This window comes from Camarhynchus parvulus, chromosome 3 (genome assembly GCF_901933205.1).
Source record: "Camarhynchus parvulus chromosome 3, STF_HiC, whole genome shotgun sequence".
NCBI classification, from domain to species: domain Eukaryota; kingdom Metazoa; phylum Chordata; class Aves; order Passeriformes; family Thraupidae; genus Camarhynchus; species Camarhynchus parvulus.
In genome coordinates, this window is record NC_044573.1 from 28,674,461 (window position 1) to 28,695,722 (window position 21,262).

Here is a 21,262-nt window from a genome sequence, read left to right on the forward strand (position 1 = left end):
AATTTCAATCATGTCTTGTCTCATTAGAAAAGGACTCTGAGTTGATTTTTACAGGAATCTGAAGTTTAAGGTCTTTACCCTCATGAGTTGTTGTACATAATAACATTTGGATCCAGATGGAAGAGTTGCTCCTTGATCGTTCTGATGTCATTTGCTTCTGAAAAATTCTATTCAGCACCATCCCGCTGTGAATAAGCTCCACATACCCCAAACAAGCACTGATGATGCTTACTGAACACTATCAAAACTTAGTGTATGGAAGAATGGAGTAGGACAAGGATTCTGAACAGGAGAAAAAATTACTATGAGTGCATATCAGATCTTAAGAGTCAAATTCTCTGGGCAAGGCAATATATCTTCACTGGCAACCACAAAGCTATATAATGTAATTCTGTCTAAAACCAGTGCAAGGAAACAAACCACAACAACAAAGAAATCACTCTCAAACAGTTCCAGGAAGCTGTTCATCTTTCTGACAGAATGTTGTCCCATTTCCTCCTGTGTCTGAGCTCTCTCATCTGTGGCCACTGAGTGGCCAACTTCCTCTGAGTTATTGTTAGTTAGCCTAAAGGTTTCCAGAGAGATTATCTTCTGATCACAAACACTAGTAATTTCATAGATATCTTTGATTTGTTTTTTCTTTATAAGATAAGTCTGCTGTCAGGTCAAAGTCCTTTCACTGCACAGCTCAAAGAATGTCATACTACAAAAACAAACCAAAAAAAAATGGTATGTTCACAGGACACAGAATTATTAATTTTATAGTAGATTATAAAAACCAGACTATAAGATAATTCATTCTCCTAATGAAGAATATGGAAACAAACAAAAAAATAAAGAGAAAACAGGCAAAATTGCTAATTTAGCACCTTTAACTTTCAAAAGAAGATTTTGCCATGCAGAAAAAAACATTTAATAAAAGTCACTCATCTCTCTCTCTCTCTCTCTCTCACCCCTTAAAAAAGAACATGTCTGGAAGCTTAATGCCAGCTGTAACTGAATGTGATTAATTTAATCTTTTTATGTTAGCAAGAAAAGGGAAGGGAAAATTAGTTTACTATCCTCAGATACTCTGAATGACTCTAGTTTGTGATAAAATATCAGAATGTATCAGAAATATAATTTTTAAAGCAGTGTGTTTCAAAATTTTCACACCTACTAGAGGGTACTAGAATGGCCATTTTCTGAGGAAAAACAGTGCAAGAATGAATTTCAGCATAAAATTGGATTTTACATTGGTTAACATAGAAATGAGTTTAAGGCAGAGGTGAAAATAAACATATGTGTAACATGGTGAGTGGGACACAGAGATGCAATATGCATTCACTCCATTAGAAGTGTACTGTAGATATGTTCTGAACATGAAGACAGACAAACAACAAGCACAAGAGAGACTATCCTGGGCCAACCACTGAAAAGATCTGGAATTAAAAATATGTTAATTTAGTGCTATCACGCTCTTGTTCAGGGAAAGAAGTTGGAATATTTCAAGGAAAAGCAACAAGACCACGGGTGGCTTAGAAATAAAAAGTATGCTATGTAAAAATAATTTGACAAAATTCTTTGCCTTTTTATTACTCTTAGTTTAAGTACACATATACATATATCCAGAAAAATTATTCATGCCCATTATATAGGCATATAGGGAAGAAGTTAACAATTTACATAATTTAAAATAGATTATGTGGAAAATTGGCCCATGAAGATTTCCTGTGCTAGCCATTTATCTTAAATGAATGGCAAAGAAGATATAACAGATAGAAAACTGACAGACTGAAAATAATGGAGTGACCTCTATCATTGTGATACTTCTAAGCTTAGAAAAGCACAGGTTCAGATCAATGGACCTATTTCCCAAGCCAGTTCTGAAATAAAGAATGAGATTTCTTAAAGGGTCTAATTTTTATCTTCTAATTCTCTCTCATTAAACATAAATCAACTCTGCGTGCATGGGGGCTGTCAGGGAATCCCATGCCTGGTACATCCCATGCTCCCCAGCATAGGATGCGCCAGGAAATTAATCAAATGCACAAGTCAAGGCATCTGTTCTCCTGTTCTCTGGTGCAGGCTGGGCACCCCAACAAAATACATCATTCCTGATGCTCCATTCTGGCAATCAGTTGCAGAGTGATTGTAGTTTTTCTTTGCTTAGCCACCAGAAGCAGAGGCCAGAGATCAAGAGCTTCTGCAGCCTAAGTAGAAAAGCCATAAAATATGTAGGAAAAAGCAAATATTTTCAGTCATTGCTGGGTAATGATAAATGTTGAAAGCAATATTTTCAAAAGATGGGAAAATTAGAGCTGAAATGGAAAAAAGTCTTGTTTTTTTTTCTTTCCAGGCTCAATACTCTTTTATATGTCAGACTCCCCACCTGTGCAACACATCCAGTGAATTCTACATCCAAAGATCTTTGCCTTGTTAAGACAGAAAATTGCAGCAGCATGACATCTGCATTTCAAACACTAGATTACTTCAAAAAATAATGGAAAATGTACAGCGTTTGATAAATATTGTGGATATAAACAGTCTTTCAATTTTAATCCCAAAGCCTATAATTAAAAATTGCAGGGTTTAGTCAAATGCCTTTGGGGTTTTTTCCCTGAAATTGATATTTCTGACTATATACCAAAGGATCAAGATTTTCAACAGAAAAAAAATTGATTAAACTTTTTTCCTCCTACTCTTATTGCTTTTTCCCCTGAGGAAAAAGTGGAAAAGCAAGCGCACATGAAAATGTTTGCTAAGCTTCACTCTCAGCAAAGAAATTAAAGCCAAGACATTTTATAAAATTGCCTAAGATATCAGTAGACACTTAGATTAAACCATAAGCCTAAATTCAAATGGTGGAACACAGAATGGAAGACATAATTTTAACCAGCAGCTGTCAATCCAAGGAAAGGCACAACAAGCAGAGCAGAGAATGCATTGTGTGTTTAAGCTTTAAAAACACTTGGGATTGTTAGACAGACAAACGTTAGTTGTACAATATGTTTGAAATACACAACTTCTGGGTTTCAGCAATAGTACCTACAAGATTAATTGCCCTTCTCAATTACCAGAAAGAGCAAAGGCCCAGAGAGGAAATGCTTTGTTAGGCTGGATAATCTATCTGCAAAGAAATCTACATGATTGTTTTGTCTTCTGCATTGGAAACAGGGGCACTGCTGGCTTACTCATTACTTCATTGATACAATTTCACTGCCCTGATGGGTATTTAAGAGATCTCTTGGGTCAGCAGGAACCCCCAGGTACTTTATCAGGAAGAGGGATCATGGAAACCTTGGACTACTTGACCTGTTACCAATAAACTAATAAATAATTAAATTCTAAAACAAGCTTTCAGTTCCCTCTCAGCAATTGTTAATCTCAATAGTGGAATCTAGGGAGAATTCATAAGAATTTACTGTGACTAATGTTCAGCACTTTTTCCTAATGCTTCATATTCCTTCTATCTGTTCCGTGGCTAAATCTGATTATCAGTGCAAAAAAAAATTTCCAGCTCCAGCTCTTTGCTTTAATTCCAATTATCATATATTTATATCATAAAGTGAGACTCCCATTTGTGGCATTGATATTCTTTATAAAAAGCAATTTCCTAAGACTCTCAGCACCTCTCTAAAGTCTTATTCTGACATTAGTACCAGGGGAAATTATTTGCCTATACTTAAATTGCATATTTTTTACTAGCATGTAAAAATAAACCAAATCTCCTGAGTACTAATTCTGTGATACAATCACAGGTTATTCCTTTTACTTTATTTTCTTCCTCACCACCAATGCAATTTTTGAACTTGCTTTGAAGAACTTACAGAGACACAAACTTCAAGGCTGGACTCAAACGTTCCTCTTACCCACTTAGCTTCACAACAATTTCTCTTTTCTCCTGGCCAGGTATGTTTTGCATCTGTATGATTTGCCTTCATAATTACTTTACAGAAAGTCAATGTAACAACTTTAAAAGCATTTTTCCTATGAGGAAAACTCACCATTCAGAAGGCATTACAATTTATACAGAACTATTATCAATCCCAAACTGAATATAGAACCTCTGACTTTGCTGGTTTTCCAGTATCAGGTCTGAGGACTACTAGATATAGGAATCACAATTACTGTCATAGCAATAAAAGCCATCTATACATCAAAGGAAGTGTTCAGGATCAAGTTGAATGAGTCCTTGAGCAGCATGGTCTAAAGAAAAATATACCTGTACATGACAAAGAGGGTTGGACTAGATCTGTAAAGGTCCCTTCCAACACAAACACTATGATGGTCGCAGCATTTCAAAGCCTATTCCCCTTGGATCCTCAAAACCTCAGCTCTCTTAAACATAAGAACTATTTATCCTCAGAAAAACTCACAAGTGAAAACTCCCATTTCTATTCAGCTTAGCCTGTAGTATGCTGGCATATGACAAACTGTCAGTTGAATCAATCCTGGGGATAAGAAGGATCCACATCCACAGGTCTCTTAATATTTTATGCTATGAGCAAGTTTTGCACATTGTCTTAGAGCTCCCAGTTTCCAGTCTCACTTTCATCTCTTCTGGTGGCATTGTGGAATGACATGGAAAATGGGTTGATATTTTCCCCAGGTTTTAAAACTTTTTTTATAAAAACAAATTAAATAACTTTTTTTAGGCTTCCCTATCAATTATAATTTCTAGTGTTCTTATTTATGCTTTCTCAGACCCCAGTTTGATACAAAGAGCTTTGAACAGAAGCTTTGAACACTGCTGCCACATTATTTAGGCATTTAATGGCATCAGACTTCTTAAACAGAAACCATCCAAAACAACAGCATTTACCTCCCTCACATCCCATCACTATCAATCATTAGACCAAGGTAATCTCATTATCAACCATTAGATCTAGGTAATCTATAATTCAAGGCGAAGCCTCAGAATTGGAATGGAAAGCAAAGAAAAACAAAACAAAAACCCCAAAAATACCCACCAAACAAAACAACCAAAAAAGCCAACCAACCAAAAAAACACCAAAAAACCCAAAACAAACAAGTATACATTTTTCACAGACTGATATTTCACAAAAGAAGACAGAAAACATAGGGGCTTTTTCCCTCACTCAGGGAGTAAAAGCAGAATGTCTTTTCAGTCTTCCCTTATAGTGCCTTAATTCCTGCTTTCTTTCACTCTCCAGTTCTTTTTCTTTCTCTGTCTCTTCCTTCACAGCCCACTTGTAGGAAAGGGAGATTTACCTAATCCTAAAGAATTTAGGAAAACCAAGAAACTTCACACCTGGCAGACAAGCAGGCAGGGAGCTGTTTCACTGCTTTCCCTATCAAGAAAGAAGTCTTGTGAACAAACTGAAGCTCTCTCGTGGAATTTTGAACAACATTGTGAACAATTCTCATCCAACATCTATGTCAGCAAACTGGAAGTTTCACAAATAAAACTCTTGCATTACTGCCCTATGTTGTATTTTTCTTACCTTCATAATAACATTAACACCACATACTACTTGAAAACTAGTTAATTTTAACTTTTTATTTAAAAAAAAGGACCCCTCAGGACACTTACAGGAAATAGTAAGATTCAGTTTGGAATGCTCTGCTAATCTCAGTTGTTGCTAATTTTGATCAATTTCAATTCAGTTTATTCTTTAAAAAAATAAAAACCAACTGGTGATACATACCACATGATCATAGCTGGTAAATGCAGCAGAGAGTTCAAAAGTGAAGAAGAATGGACTTTTATGTGGATAATATGTAATTTGCTAAAAAAAGATGTCTCAATAATTTTATCTAAATCCCACACAGAACTTTATGCAAATTTCAAGTAAAAAGGCAAGAAGAATAAAACTGCTATATATGCAGACATACAAAAAACAGTCTGTCAGTCTTCCTTTCAGTAAAACTTGTGCATTACTAAATTCCTTAAATATCTGTCACATTTTTTCAAAAATCCGTAATTTTAAATTTTCATCCAATCTCTTAGCCCTTTATTTTCTTCCAACACTTTTATTAGTAGTTGAAGGGAGAAAACAATCCCAGACTTTTCACAGCCACTGATTTGCAGTGAAATTTGCAGTAAAAATTTGCAGTTCTTTGCAATGCAAATCAGGTATTTACTTGTTACAATTATGTCTCTACTCTTTGTGTATCTGGAATCTGTGCAGGTCAATGATCTCGATGATTTGCTACCCAAGGGAAAAAAGCAGGAGTAGAACGACCTTTATCTCCTTTCTTTCAAACTCCTGTGAGCCTTGGGCTGAAATCCATCAGGGAAAAGCACTTGCTTTGATCAGCCAATGTGGAATCCCAATATTATTCCAAAAAATAAAAGGGTCAGGTAGTGAGGTGTAGCTCCCCAGTGCCTAAAACTCTGCACCATATGTCTTTCTAGCATCCTTTGGGGGTTTTAGAGCTGCTGGAGGCACATAAGTACAATGCTGGCAGATTCAGTCAACACAGGAAATCACTGGGAAAAAACTTGTGTAGAGTAACGCAATAGCCCTATTCCTCATTTTAGTGACAAAACAAGCTCCAGGATCTTCCTATAGTCATCAAAAAACATTTGAAAGACTGGCTCTCCAGGACAGAAATTCTTCATTATTTTTCCATCACAATAATTTTTCTTCTCTGTTTTAAATGCTTCTCAGCCTAACCATTTCTCCCTTAAATTTTGACAGCTGTAGGACTACATCTCTTTTTTTCTTCACAGTGTTTTTCTTCATCTGTTCAAAGACCATCCTCCTGCCCTTTAGCTCTTATCAATCTCTTTTGGAAATCAGCATTTTCCTTAACACACTAAAAATTCATACTTTTCCCCACAGACCAGAATCAGAAATTTTCAGATAATCACAACATTTAAGCATGTGGAAAAACAAAAATAATCTAGTCAGCACTGTTGACTAACACTGTTGTGTACACCCTTCCCCAAACCATGAGAATATGAAGTGTAAGATTAAAAATATAGACAATAACTAAAACTAACTAAATAACTAAAACTTACCACATTGCTCTACTATAACAAAATGTTATTGCTTTGATACAAATCCCAAATTTCCTGATACCAAATTTTAATTTTTTTTTTTTTTTTTTATATTTCTGGTGTCAACTTTTAAAAACACTCAGGGCAGCAACCACATTTTCCATTCCCTGAAGACATCCTGTCAATCCCACTTCTCTTTCAGCTTGGAGGGGCCCCTGTTCAGTGCTCCAGCTACTTCTGGTAGCAGCACAGGAACAAGCTCATTGTGGCACCTCTGGTTTATTGTTTGTATGATCCCACAGTGATCCCATGGCAGCTGGAGCCCAGCTGAACATCTGCAAGAGTTCTTTGCCACTGAGGGAGGCTAAACATTTTTCCAGCCACTAGGTCCAGCCCAGATTGGGAGAGAGACAGACTGGGAGAGAGACAGACTGGATAACATCTCTTCTGGCTGCAGCTGTGCTTGCCTCAACAATCCCAGTGCTGGAGGAGACACTGTCAGGATGTGCTTTGGTGTCAGTAGTGGTGTTATCATGACTCCTCTCAAGACCAAACCATTGCCTAAGCACTCACAATTTTTCTAACTTTTCTCTGATTTTTCATGCCTCAAGTGCTTGTCTTGTTCAAGAATCGCATGGCAAATTCCATTAGCAGCCCAACGTTTCTAAGGGAACTTTCTGCTCCTTCAATCTCCAACCCCAGGCTGACTCAATGACAAGAAGTAATGAGGTGGCATGAAAGTTTTTGTCCCTTTCAGCTACAATAAATCTCAGTAATTCTGATTTCTAGGCACTGCATACAGTGGCATGACAACTTCCCTTCACAAAGGCATGTCTTCTCAGGCTGGAAGCTGTGTCCTTAATAAGACATGTTGAGGTGGATGTCATTTCTGTCATAAGGTGAAAAGATTCTTTGTCCAGATAAAGACAACTGCATCATCTTTGAGGAAGGCTCTGTCTGGGAATCAGAGTCAAACTGAAATCTGGTGCTCTTAAAGACATCTGGGAGTTCCTGGTTTGCACCAGCGTGGCTGTCATCATTATCTTCAGCTTTTTAAGCCCTTGGGTCCTTGTGCTAAGCCCCTTTCTCTGTGTCCAGGGCTGGAAGGCAATTAGATCAGTAGTCAGTGGTAAATGAAGCCCAAAGCTCTCTGCTGAAAGATTCAGTCACTTGAGATCCTTGACACAAGCTGACAGTGGAGAAACTAACAAGCAGAAAAGCAGAGCTCACTGATGCTTTTTCCCTATACTACTAACATGTAGTAAATAATGTGTAGAGATATCAGGTTGGTGGTTTCTTTCAGCTTCACAAATTTTTGCAGGCTAGAGCAGATTTACAAAGCAAGGGTTGGATCCTAAGCCAGCAGAGACACGCCAGGCTCCAGGTGCTATGTGGAAAGGTCAGCAAGGCACTTCTCCCACGTGTGTGTTGAGACTGACCAGAATCCCAAACTCCTGTCTCTGCTCAGCCATGTAAACTGCTACACAGAGACAGAGGATGACTGGGGGCAGTTGATGTTGATCACAGAGATCCCTTGCTTTCTCCTGCTTACATTTGCCTTATACTAAGCCCGGAAAGTGCTTAATTGCAGAACTAGTTATGTGTGAAACCACATTGATTTTACCTCAAAAATGCACTCAGTTTTGGAACATTACATGCCCATTTAAGGTAAATACAAAGATGGACTTCAAACTGAAACTGCTGGTCAAAATTAGGTGGGTATGGATAAGCTGTGCCAAATCAATGATTTTGCCAGGATACCAGAATTTAGTCCTCACCATGTGTCTTTTTAGACACATAATGGTAAGGAATGCATCTTTTCTGAAAGAAAATCCTAAAATCCAGTGTGGAAAAAACTTTTTCAGCTTGAATTCTTTGATGGTTGATTTATACTGTGTCAAGGCTCCTGTAAAGGTGTCATTCTCCTTTCCCACTCTCCTTGCTGATTAAAGATATTATTAGGTTATGTTTAGGGAGGGCATCTTTGAGGCACTTTCCAACTTCATCATACCACATAGGCACTTGTAGCTAGTGTCACAAGGAGGGCAGATTAGGGATGTTAATATGCAGCATGATATGATAAAATCACAGAATTAGGGTTGAAAGGGATTGGGCTGTAAGGGACTTGAGATATCATCTAGTTCCAAGCATTATGCCATGGGCTCAGATGCCTCCCACTAGACCAGATTGCTCAGCCACTCAATCAGATGGATTGCCCTGTCCAGCCTGGCCTTGAGCACTTCCAGAGATGGGGCATCCCCAATTTCTCTGGCCAACCTGTTCCAGCATCTTACCACACTCACAGTAAAGAATTTCTTCCTGACATCTAATCTAAATCTCTCCTCTTTTGGTTTAAAGCAGTTCCTTCTTGTCCTATTATTATCTGCCCTTGTAAAAGCTCCCTGTCTCTCTTCTTTGTAAGTTCCCTTTAGGGCCTGGAAGGCCTCAATGGTGTATCGCTGAAGCCTTGTCTTCTCCAGGCTGAACACCACCAATTCAGTTTGTTCTCATAGGAGAGGTGTTCCAATCTTTTTCTTATCTTCATGGCACTCCTCTGGATCCACTCCAACAGGCTCAGTCTTGCACCGAGGACCTGGAGGCAACTCTCCAGCTGGAGTCTCACATGAGGACAGAGTAGAGGAGGCAAATCACCTCTTTCCCCTTGCTGGCTACTCCTCTTTGAATGTAGTCCAGGATACAGTTGGCCTTTTGAGCTCCAAGTGCCTACTGCTGCCTCTGTTCCAGCTTTTTGTCCACCAGAACCCCCAAACCCTTCTCCACAGAACTGGTCCCAATGAGTTCTTCTCCCAGCCTGAGCTCACATCTGGGATTGCCCCAGTCCAGGTGCAGCACCTTGCACTTGAAGCTCATGAGGTTCTCATGGGCCCACTTCTCAACTTGGTAAATAGTGCTATGTGGTGTCCCATGTCAAACAAAATTCCCAAACCCAGACCCTGCTTTACACAAAGAGGAAGAGCTGTGTGGAAGAATTGAGACTCAGGACACACCCCACACAACACAAGGCATGTACAACACCTCTGGAGCTATGCATTAAAATCCTTATCATAAAATAGACTGAAGGGCTTTATGAACCCATATCTCACAAATTGCAAATAAATGCTACAACATCTGGACTCCTATGTAAGAGACAGGAAGACATTTCTTCCTGCTGATAGTTCCTTCAGCATGCTGAAAGAACATCCACAAAGTCAGTCCCAGAAGATAAGGTAGCCAAGGGAATATGCAAGTACTTAGTGAAATCATAATTGTTAAGAGTAAGTGTATGAAAGGCTGCATGCATGGAGGAAATAACAGAAATGTGGGCATCTGGAGATCATGGGGTTACAGCTATCTGCCAAAAGTGGTTAGATTTTAGCATGTGGTTCAATTAGGAACTTTCCCCATCTTCTTTTTTCTTCTCAGGTGAGGAAAGGGTTTTAATACTTTGCCAGTTGCAGACAGTTTAGGATAATATTATAACTAGAATGTCTACTGCTGTGAGATCATTACAAAATCATGATACATAGCAGGTAAAGCTACTAGCTGTGAGATATGCATATGTGATCTATTGCTGTTTTATTTCTTGGGTTTGCATAACACAGGGATTTTTTTTGGTTTCTTGCACTCAAAAAGCAATATAATAATATGTTAGAATCAGAGATCTATCGTATGAATTTACCTGCAGGCTTATGAGATGGCTACAACAGGAGGAAAAACAAATTGCAACTAATAGTAAAATAAGTTTATATGCCAACAAAACCATTGTCTACAACAATGGATATTGTTCTGCTTGTAAAAAATTCCCTCATTTCAGTTTCTTTGCTTTTTATTTTCTTTCTCACAATAGAAACATAAAAACATTTCAGAACATGAAATACAGAGAGTTGGTGTTTTGGTATTTTTTTTCATCCACACTTTCAAAAAGCATGGCAGTTGATCTTCCACTTACATAAGTCAGAACTGGATGATCTTGTTTGATCTCCTTCAGAGATCAATGGCCTCTCAACAGATGGCCAGATGAGAAAAGTAAATGTGCCTGAAAACATCAATATAAGCCCTGATTCTAAGTAACCACAATTCACCTGAATGCTGTGTGACTGCCAGATCCTGGGTCATTTTAACCTTGTATGCTTTCAAAGTTGTTTTTTTTTTTAATAGCTGCCCAGCTCAGCTTGTTCCATTCTACTTCCATTTCAGTTTCTATTCCAAATAAGCCATAAGACTTTCACAGAAGCTAAGTACCTGACATCCAAAATTCACTCCAACCTGTTGTTTGTGTGCCAGTACAGTTCCCAGGTAGTTCTTTAATTTCTTATCTGTAATCTCACAGTTGACAGTTTCCCATTTCTTAACAAGCACAGCTTCTATCTTACATTTGTGAGTTTTACCAAGATATCATTTAAGAGAAAATTTTCATTTTAGAGGAACAAGTTAAAGTCAATCCTAATATAGTTCTCAGCAAGTTTGGAAATGTAGAACACGTTTCCTAAACTCACATGTTCCAAAGTCCCCACGGGCTAGTTCTGCATTACTTCCTCAGTACTTGGTCATGCTGAGCTGAGCTGAAGTGGTGTTCATGAGAAAACAAAAGAAGGTTTATCTGTAGAATGGTTTTTTAAATAGTAACCTTTATTCCTCATGATTTTCTTAAGGAAAATTAATAGTGATTGGATGCAACATGGATAGAATGCAAAATGATGAAATTCAGAAAAGCGTCCCATGATTTTCCTGATTGGAATGCACGACATTCACCCATTCTGTGCAAACTGATAACAAAGTCCATTACCACTACTATATGATCCCTTCAAAGAACCTGTGCGTTAACCATATGGCAAAGAACACAAATTACTATTCTGCTTTGAATCCCTCTTGCTCCCAAAAGATGTTTGAGGGAATGACATTCATAGTATCATTTCCTTATACATGATAATAATAAGTGCGTATTGTCTTTATTATTCAAACCCAAAGAAAACAAAACAAACAAAAGACATACAGGAAAAACCTGATTCTTATTTCTCATAGCTGAGATAATCAGGGCTTGCTCTTCTGAGGATAGGAAGGTTGAAACAGTATAAATCAATGAAATAAGTACAGACATCTTTCAGTGCATCTGAGAGGAAATAACTTTAAAGCTATGCATATATTTTGAGAAGAGAATTTGCTGAAAGTGCTTTCACCTTGTCATGACTTTCCTCCACTGCATCCTCTCTATCTCCCTTTATACAAAGATTGATATTAGATCAGTGGATTCAGAGGATGAGCATGAGAAACCCAAGAACTCAGTAGGTGTTTTCCCCTGGAGTTGCTCTGCTGTATACAAGAGCTCAGAAATGCTGTTTACAGAATGTCTGTACACAGCCAGTAGCAGATACAATCTAGCTGTATAATTAAGTATTCAGGAGCATATTTAAGGCTTTTGCATTTAGATAGACCTTGCTCATATGGATGCTGTTCTATAACACTCAGAATTATGCAGAGATATATCCTCACATGGTAAAAATAAGATTAGCTTTGACAGGTTTTACCAGACTATAACCCAGGTCAAAGTGTGTTATATAATCTATGCAGTGAACATCCAAAGCTCTGCATATTTTGCTTTTTACAGGAACTCAGCATGAGCCAGTGGAAGTAACCCAGCACAGAAGAAATTATGCTAGTTACAACTTTTTTTTTGACCTTGGTAAAGCAGACATGGTTCATGCCACCCTTGCTTGGTAATTAATCCACATAGTATGTGTGTTCTCCCACAGTGACTGCCTGGATCCATCCATTCTGCAGCTGTATTCTGTCTGATTGAAATTGCTTCACACCCCAGTAAAACAGGTGTCTCATGAGTAGCTGTACCTGGTCCATCTGGCAGTAATTTAACAATGATGCTTTTATTACTAGCACTCTATAATCAGTTTATTGTGTGATTGCCAGTCTGTCCCCCTGCCATTTTCTTGTGTGGTTTTTTGAATGTTTTCCTAATTTCAATATGAAACCAGCCTTTTGGGCCTCATGCCTCGCATGTGCAACCAAGACTTAGCAAATGGAGGCTTACACAATGGGCCAAACAGCTGGCTTTGTGTTGCCTCAGTAGAAAATGTCTAATTACAGCAGAGTACACACACCACCATTGATGGCAACACATTTGTATTAAAGTGCCTTTGTTCTGGGGAGACTCCTATCATTTATCTAAATTACTATTATTTTCCCTTTCTCCTCAGAGCTTTTACTGAGTCTCTGAGCAATTTCAAGCCATTAGCCTACAGATACAGGCTTTATTCAATACAACTGCATTACTAGAGAATGGCTGTCTGCCTAGATGTGTCTGGCACCAGTCAGTCATGTCAGGAATCCTAGATCCAATGGGCATGGCTCATCCTGTTTTGATTGATGCCTCATTCCCCTAGTGCTGCTGCCAAGAGAGGTTGTAATTCATGCCCGGGTGGTTGTGCTGTTCCTTATTTCTGCACAGAATGTCTGTCTTTTCCTGGGTGCATTTTAATTTCTGGGGTTTATTTCCATTACTGCCAAAATCTGCTTGATGCTGGAGAGACTGAATCCCAATACAAACATACAACTGGGAGAAATGTCTATGTGGAGAAGGATGAATGTGAGGAAGGAATGGGTACAGCTGGCCCTGATATATGCCTTTGCTCTTCATCCTGTGATAGGTGGTGAACAAGGGACATCTGCAGCCATTTCTTCTCCAGGCTGTTCTCTCGTTAGAATTTTGACAGATATGATCAATCACATCATCTGTGTTCTTCTTGTCTACTTAAATTAAGCTATTTGGGCTAGAGACTTCCTTCACCTGTAGATGATACTGTACTAGAGGTAGTGGGGCAAGCATTTTGATACTGTTAAAATGCAAGTATTCCCTAATATTTTAATTCATTAAATATCTGCCACAGTATTTTGAAAGCTACTGTAGATGAGGAATTTCTACCTTGCAGGGTCAAATATTTCCACCTCAAAGACAGGTTAGAATTAAGAGCATCGAGAAAGCTGGAAAAGACTTTCATGCTGTGAACAAAATCTCTTCTAGAATAAACTGGAGAATGCAGCTAGAATTCCCCTTCCAAAGATGTAGAGTATGGATATACAGGCAAAACCTAGGGTTAGGGTTTGTTTCAGGAGAAGGGGTTAGCTGAAGGTAAGACAAGACAAAGGAATAGAAGGGTCAAAAGGTTTTTCGAAGCTAAATGTGGGCAGGTCACTAGAATTATCCCAGTAGCAGTAATCTGGGAATGCACATAGGCTCAGCAGCAGCTGGGCATTATGTCTCCAATAAGGGTTAGAATTTGGAGAATCAGAAAGCCAGCAAAATTATTTATAGCCAAAAAGGATAAGACTTAAACAAGAGCCTCTAGAAGCCTCTGAGTTACTTTTTTTTACCCTGGCTAAATAACCTAGCAGTAGCCTTAGCCTGCTGTGACAGATTGAACTCTCACTATAGCTCCAGGCTTTTTCCTTGTCAGATCCTCCACTGTTACTTTAAACCTTCCTGTTAACTGAGACAGCTCAGGACTGCTGCCAAACACCTGCACCATTTGAAGCTTCCCAGCTGTAAGGTGAGGTCTAGACTAGGGTTAACATTCAGCAGAACTGAAAGCTAGAGGAGACAGCTTCTCCTTTCGTGGAGTTCTGATGCCACGATTCTCTGCAGAACAGTACATTGAAGGATTTAGGGGACATTGCCCTTTCATAAATATTAGTTTAGTTCAGGATTATGCTTCTGAGAAGACAAGCCTGTCTGTGGTAATAGAAAACTTGACAGTGGTTTTCAGCTCTCCTCCTAGCATCATTATATTGAGGTAATGTATTAAACATTTGTACACCTCACTCTCAGATAAGGAATTGGGGTGCTGAGAAACACCTAAAGAGACAAGGTAGAGGTCAAGAGGCCCATAAAGGTGATATTTGGGTCTTGGAATCAGACATTTCTCCCAACTATACATTGTCCAGGCGCTTGAAGACAGTCAGACCTAAATCCCTGATTCTATTCCAGGTTCAGCTAAAAAATGAGGGGCTTAAAAAAAGGAAATCCTTGGACAACACTAAGAACATGGTTGAAAAAACTGACAAAACCTAGGAGGAATTCCCAGTCCTGTTTAATCTGAGGACTAAGGTTCACATTAGGATCAGTTCTCTGTAGGAGAGACAGCAAGAGCAACATTAAAAAACTGCCCAAGAGCTCCTGCTAATGTCTCTTTCAGTCTGAATACTCAGGTATCATGTCAGGGAGTAGCCTTCCATGACCAGTCTCCAACCATTCAGGAATTTTTGTCTACACACTGATACTGAGATATTGCTGTCTGACCCTTCTAGCCCCAGACCACTTCTTCCCTCAAGTCCACCTTCCCAGACTGCAGTTACAAATTACATTTTATTTTAACTACTGCAACTGGCACACCACCTTGTTTTTCAATGGTTTTCATGTCTTTCCTCCTGTTTATTTAGTTACTCCATTTATTCTCAGGCTTTGCAGAGCTCTCTCACACATCTGCTACTTTTCTGACACATCCAAATTCTCTGCCCTTTCCTCAGCTTATTTTCCTAAAGTGTGGTCACTCTTATCATGCAATCTCTGCTCACTTTCATTCACAACCTTTTAGTCCAGAAGACAGATTTTCTATTTAAGAAACTGCTGGCATGATATTTCTTGTCCTAAAAATGGGTTTATGCTGTGTCAGAACTCTGATTCAAAGCACCATGTTTGCTTACCATTGCTACTAAGAACAACATTCACCAGAAGAGGACTTAGTACTAAAAATTTACATTAATCTTCATTAGTCATGTATTCATCTCTGCAAACATAATCAATAACTTAATTAGATATGTTATGTTTACTTCCCTGCACCCCAATATGATTATATAATAAAATCATGAACAGAAACACAATGAAAAATGTTTGTGCTTAGTTTTATGCAGGAGACTTGTAATTATAAACAATGTGAATTTCCTTTCTTAGTCCAGCCTTTGTGTGCAGTTCTTGCTGGACCTGCAAATAGTGTGATGGGCAAGTGGTCAAGGATCTCAAAAGTCCAAGACTGAGATTTGTGCAGTGTCATAAAAGTCCTGTGTGATCTTTCATCCTCACAGATGAAATGAAAGTAAGAACATTGGGGTCTCACAGAGGTGATGTGGGATACTCAAGTACAGTTGCGACAAGGGCCACAAAAGCATCCAATAGATCTTTTGGATAAATAGATTGGTGAACTACAGGCAACATAGTCACCATGAGTATGATCTATTTGATCTGTTTTGCAAGATCAAAGCAGAGAGCTTTCACAGCTCTAAAGAGAAGATTAGGCACACATAAGAATAGTTTTGCATCTGTAGTGGCACTAACTAGAATGAGATTTTAATGAGAAAATCATAGATACTTCAAAATTAGAGGTACAGAAGACTATTTAGGTCATCCAATCCATGCAATGAAGGATTTCCCATGAAATCTATTCTCCAGTATCTTTATCCAGCCTGTTCCTGGGGTCTTTCTGGCTTGAGGTAGAAGGTGATCTCCAAATGAGATCATAAATAATTTTTTTCCCTGTAGCAAAATAAACTTTCCTGAGCATGTCTCAGTCAATCTATTAATTTCCAGCAAGAGACACTGCCCTTTTATTCCCAACAATTTGAAGCAGATGGCCTCATCTGAAAGCTAGTGACCTGAAGATATGCATTTTTTTCCACTTACAGGTCAACCACTCACCAGCGACCTTTAAGAGAAAAAAATCCAAATGCTGACAAAATTTGCCTTGCTTAAGGAAAAATGAAAATATTTCAAATGACTGGTTCAAACTATCATTCTAAAATTACCCTGCAAATCAATTAAGCACTTAACAATGGGACGGCACTCTGTGTTTCAGCCCACAAGCCATCTGCAGCCTTATGCGACGGTTAGCTCAGGCTGCAGCCAGCTCCTGGATTCCCTTTCAGTGGTCTGCCTGAGCCAACAGCAGCTTGCAAAGGAGAGTGAATGTTCCCAAAGCCAACAGGCCAGCTACCCCCAAGCACCTTTTCTACAGCACATTAATGTCTGCATGGCCATACAATGCAAGAAGGGCTGAGTGGACAGAAACACATCAAAACCATCTTTTCAAGTAATTTCTCAAGTCCTGCTAACTGTAGACAGGCCACAATACAGAAATTACTTTCTCTAAAATGCAAGGAAATAATTATAAAAAAAATCAAGTGCAGTTTTCCTCATTTTATTAATGCTGACAATATTTTTTTCCTTGAAATCCCTGCCTCAAACTCCTTTGTGATGTTTTACCATCTCATGCTGAATCCCTCTTCAGTGTTATTGGACTTTCACATCCCTATTTTCCTTCTGCTGTGTGTGATGTTATTGCTGAAGCACTGGGGATTTTTTTGCTTCTGATTTATTATAGGTTACTGGTGCAGATTCTCAGCTTTCTGAAAAACCCAAAAGCATGTGGCAGTCTCTCACTGCACCATTCAGTTCCAGCTGGTCTGCTTTCCAGAACAGTTTATCCAACTGTTTGTTGGCAGATACACTACCACAGGGCATAAGAAAAGTCCTTCTCAGGAGAATGAATAAAAGATGGGTAAGAAGAAGTAGCTATAAATGCTTAGTTTTCACAATGGAAAAGTATCAAAAGTGGTCCTAATGTTTTTCAAGGTATTTATGTGGCACAAAATGCCATTCTAAGGTCTAAATACCTTAAATCTTATCCAGTCCATCATGATTTTATGCTTAGCAGAGGGGATTTATCAGCCAAGAGCTCTCACCCTAAGGCAGAATGCCTTTTTGTGGGCCTGGAGCTCAGCCTACAGAAGTGCACAGGTGGGACTTCAAGTTCTGTGCTCTTGATTCAAGGTTTGTCACAGATCATGTGGCCTCTCCCCAGAGCAAACAACTTGTTTTGGAATAGATCTTTGACCAACTCTGATATTTTGGGGTTTCTCATTCAACCAAGCTGTTTTGTTTAGCAGTTTCATAAAGCAATTGAAGTGCTTGGTTTCTATGGTAACATTCTATGCTGTTCTGAAATCAGTTACATACTCTTGAAAGAACATTATCTTCTCACAGTTTTCTGAAGAGTAATTTTATGTGCAACTTCATATAAAGTAATATTGTTTAATCATGAAGAATATATCTTGCATGCTTTTGTGAAATTGCAAGTATTCTTCATTATCTATCAATATATCTCACTCTCACTAAATGAGGTTTTCCATATGAGCATTATTATTGTGTGTTCAAATAAGGAAGTGCTATCATCAGCAAAACCAGCAAAATCTGAATCAGAGTAAATATTAATAGCAATTTACAACACCATAGAAAGTTAGAATATAGATCTCTATGGTCAAATCCAGGGCAGTGTTTCAATCTGAAGGTAAATACAAACTGTTTTGCAAACATTAAGCATGGTTAACAGACTTTTTCAACTCTTAATGTATTTAATTTGTCATATCTGTTGATTTCAGTATGTGATTTTGATAGATTAAAGCTTTAGGTAAGACTTGCAGAATGTTTTCAGCAGGCTGAGTTGAATATCACTGAGAGATAAAAATCGACAGTTGTCGGCCTATGGAAAGTTGTATCATTACATATTCTTCTAAGGTCTAAAAGTACCACAAATTCCATTGATGCAATTTGTTCACTTCTAAAATATATATAAATAATATGCAACTGAAAGAGAATGTCTCTCTGAAATAAAGAACTAATTCCAGATACACTTCTCACAAAGCATAAATCCATACTAGAGTCAGTACCACAGAGCAGAACTCCAACATAAGTCACATTTCCACTGACATCGGTCGGCTAAATTTGCAGCTGAAGTAACACAAAGTACCTCCATAAGTAAGAATGTGTTTGCAAGGCTTTTGTCCACCTATGGTCTGCATAAGTGAAAAATAAAAGTTAAAAAAAACAACAAAAAAAAAAAAAAAAAAAAAAAAAAAACCTAAAAACAGATGCAAAAACAAATATTTCATTTTTAATTTCACACCTGCCAGAGAACTTCCCAGAAACACTTTCTCTGTTTGCTGTTATTGAACACTGAGGAGAGAAAGCTGCTGCTGCTGACCTTAGAGTCTCCAATTTACCCACTCGCTTTTGTTGCCCTTTCCCCATTACAGGGGGGGTCACTGATTTACTAACACAGTGGTTCCTCTCTCACTAGCAGGCACTTCAAATATGTTGGTTATTCATGAGTGCAGTATGCCCCTCAGTGCTAGGACTTGACCTCTTATCTGTTCTTTTTGTCCTGTGCTTGGTCCAATTTATGATCACAAAATTGCTTTGGGCCTTCTCAATCCTCCAGGCTTGTACATTTCCATCGCATGATTGCTTCCTTACATAATGGGATAGCAATCAGTAACTGATGAGTTAATATTTCCCTTTCCTAGCTAATTAGCTTCCTGATCACAGTGCTGCCATCAGGAATGTTCAGGTGCCATAGATTATTATACCAGTCAGGGCTCTAAGCCAGGAAATATCCAGAGCTTTTAGTGCTGGTAGGTGTCACATTTGTTGGAGGTTTTCTTTTCAGGGTGTGATAGGAATCCAAGGTTTGTGCTACGCTGAGTTGCTAGAACATCACAGTCTCTCCATACATTTTATCTTCTAACTCTAATTTACTCACAAAATTTCTTTTGCAGGTTTGGTCAAATAGACACGACATCTGAATTGAATACATTACATTATCCTCTATCTAAGCCAGTATGAAGAATTAGGACATGATACAAATTTATATTCTGTTTTATAGAAGGGAATAAATGGAAGCTAAAGTGACTTTTGTTCAGGAATTTTGCAATCTGCATCAAATGTTCTGTGATCTTCAGCTGACAAGTATTCAGTTTTAGGCACTGTTAGTATATTACAAAATTTATACAAGAAGTGAAACAAGAAGGAATTTATAAGAAGTCCTTTCCAGTGTCTCTCATAGAAGCTGTTATAGAGAGAAGACCCGTGGTCATGTTACTGATACAAGCTTTACTATTTCATCTACCAACTCCAAACTCTCTGTTCCTGAACCTGCCCCACCCTTCATACCTATTTATGTCCATATAGTCACATTTAGGTTAAGTACAAGAAAGAAAAAGGCAAAAAGTGACATATTCCAGATGTGGACTACTCAGTGTGGATTTTTCTGAGCTAAGAATGAGTTTCTTTGACTAATGTTTGTGTGCAGGTTTTATATATCACAAACTCATGTTCTAGTGCAGCCACTTGAAAATTTGTCAAGAGTACAAGTAAGAGCTTTATCAACTGCTAATGTGTTCCTACAGGACTGGCATAGACCATATTTTCCAAATAAGTCATCAGATATATCTATTTACCTCGAAGAATTTTGAATTTTTGCAGTCTATGATACACATTTCCCTTGATGGACCACTGACAGTAGAAGAGATGTTTTTAAAATTCAGGATAGAAACTAATCTTTGTAAAACAGTCCCTGTTGGAGCAGGGATTGTGTCAGACTGGTCATTAATATTAGGCCAAATTAATTACCTTGGTTACTGTTGCACCTATTTATCTTTTGTGGGCTTTCACTTACAAAGGGAACCCGTCCTTAATAAAATTTATGCAATCAAAACCAATATAATTATTCTGGTTTTTATCAATGGTCCTTTTTTTTCTCTAAATGTAAGGATCCTACTTCTAAAACGTTTGTCATGACAGCTTTGATAACACTAACATTGATGGATTATCCTGAAAATCACAATCTTTTGCCTCCAAAAGACACTGATACAAACTGTCATAGCATTAGAAGTTTTTTCCCATTAGAGCTGGTCAATATCCTTGATAACTTTCTTTGTAACTCTTGTTCAAAAAACTTGAAGTACAATAGTTTGGAAAAGTAGAAGACTGCACAAAGGAGGCAAAGCTCCGTCTTTTACTTGGGCAAATAAAATAGACATGGTAAGCAACAATGTGTATTTTAGTGGTAGTGTTTCCTATAATAAATGGTCAATCATTTAATTCATTATAAAGGATTTTATTACATACTCACAGAAAAAAGAAAAAGGCAAGAAATAAAAAAAACATCTGGAAAACCCAGCAAACCATCAATCCTGGCCTGCAAATGGCATTCATCTGCACTTCCTAATACCATGTATTTGCAATTCCTGATGGTCCTGATGGCATAGGTTTTGTCTCTCTTTCATTCTTAAACAAGCTAAAGATACAAAAGGAAGCCAAGATAAGGGCAACAAAGACTACCTTTATTTAGGAAGATGTTGCATTTTATTCCTTACATGCACACAGAATTAAACACCAGACAGGAATGCATTGACTTTTTGAAGGTTCAGTTTCATACAGTGAAAACCTGTAACTAATCTAAACAATCTAAATCA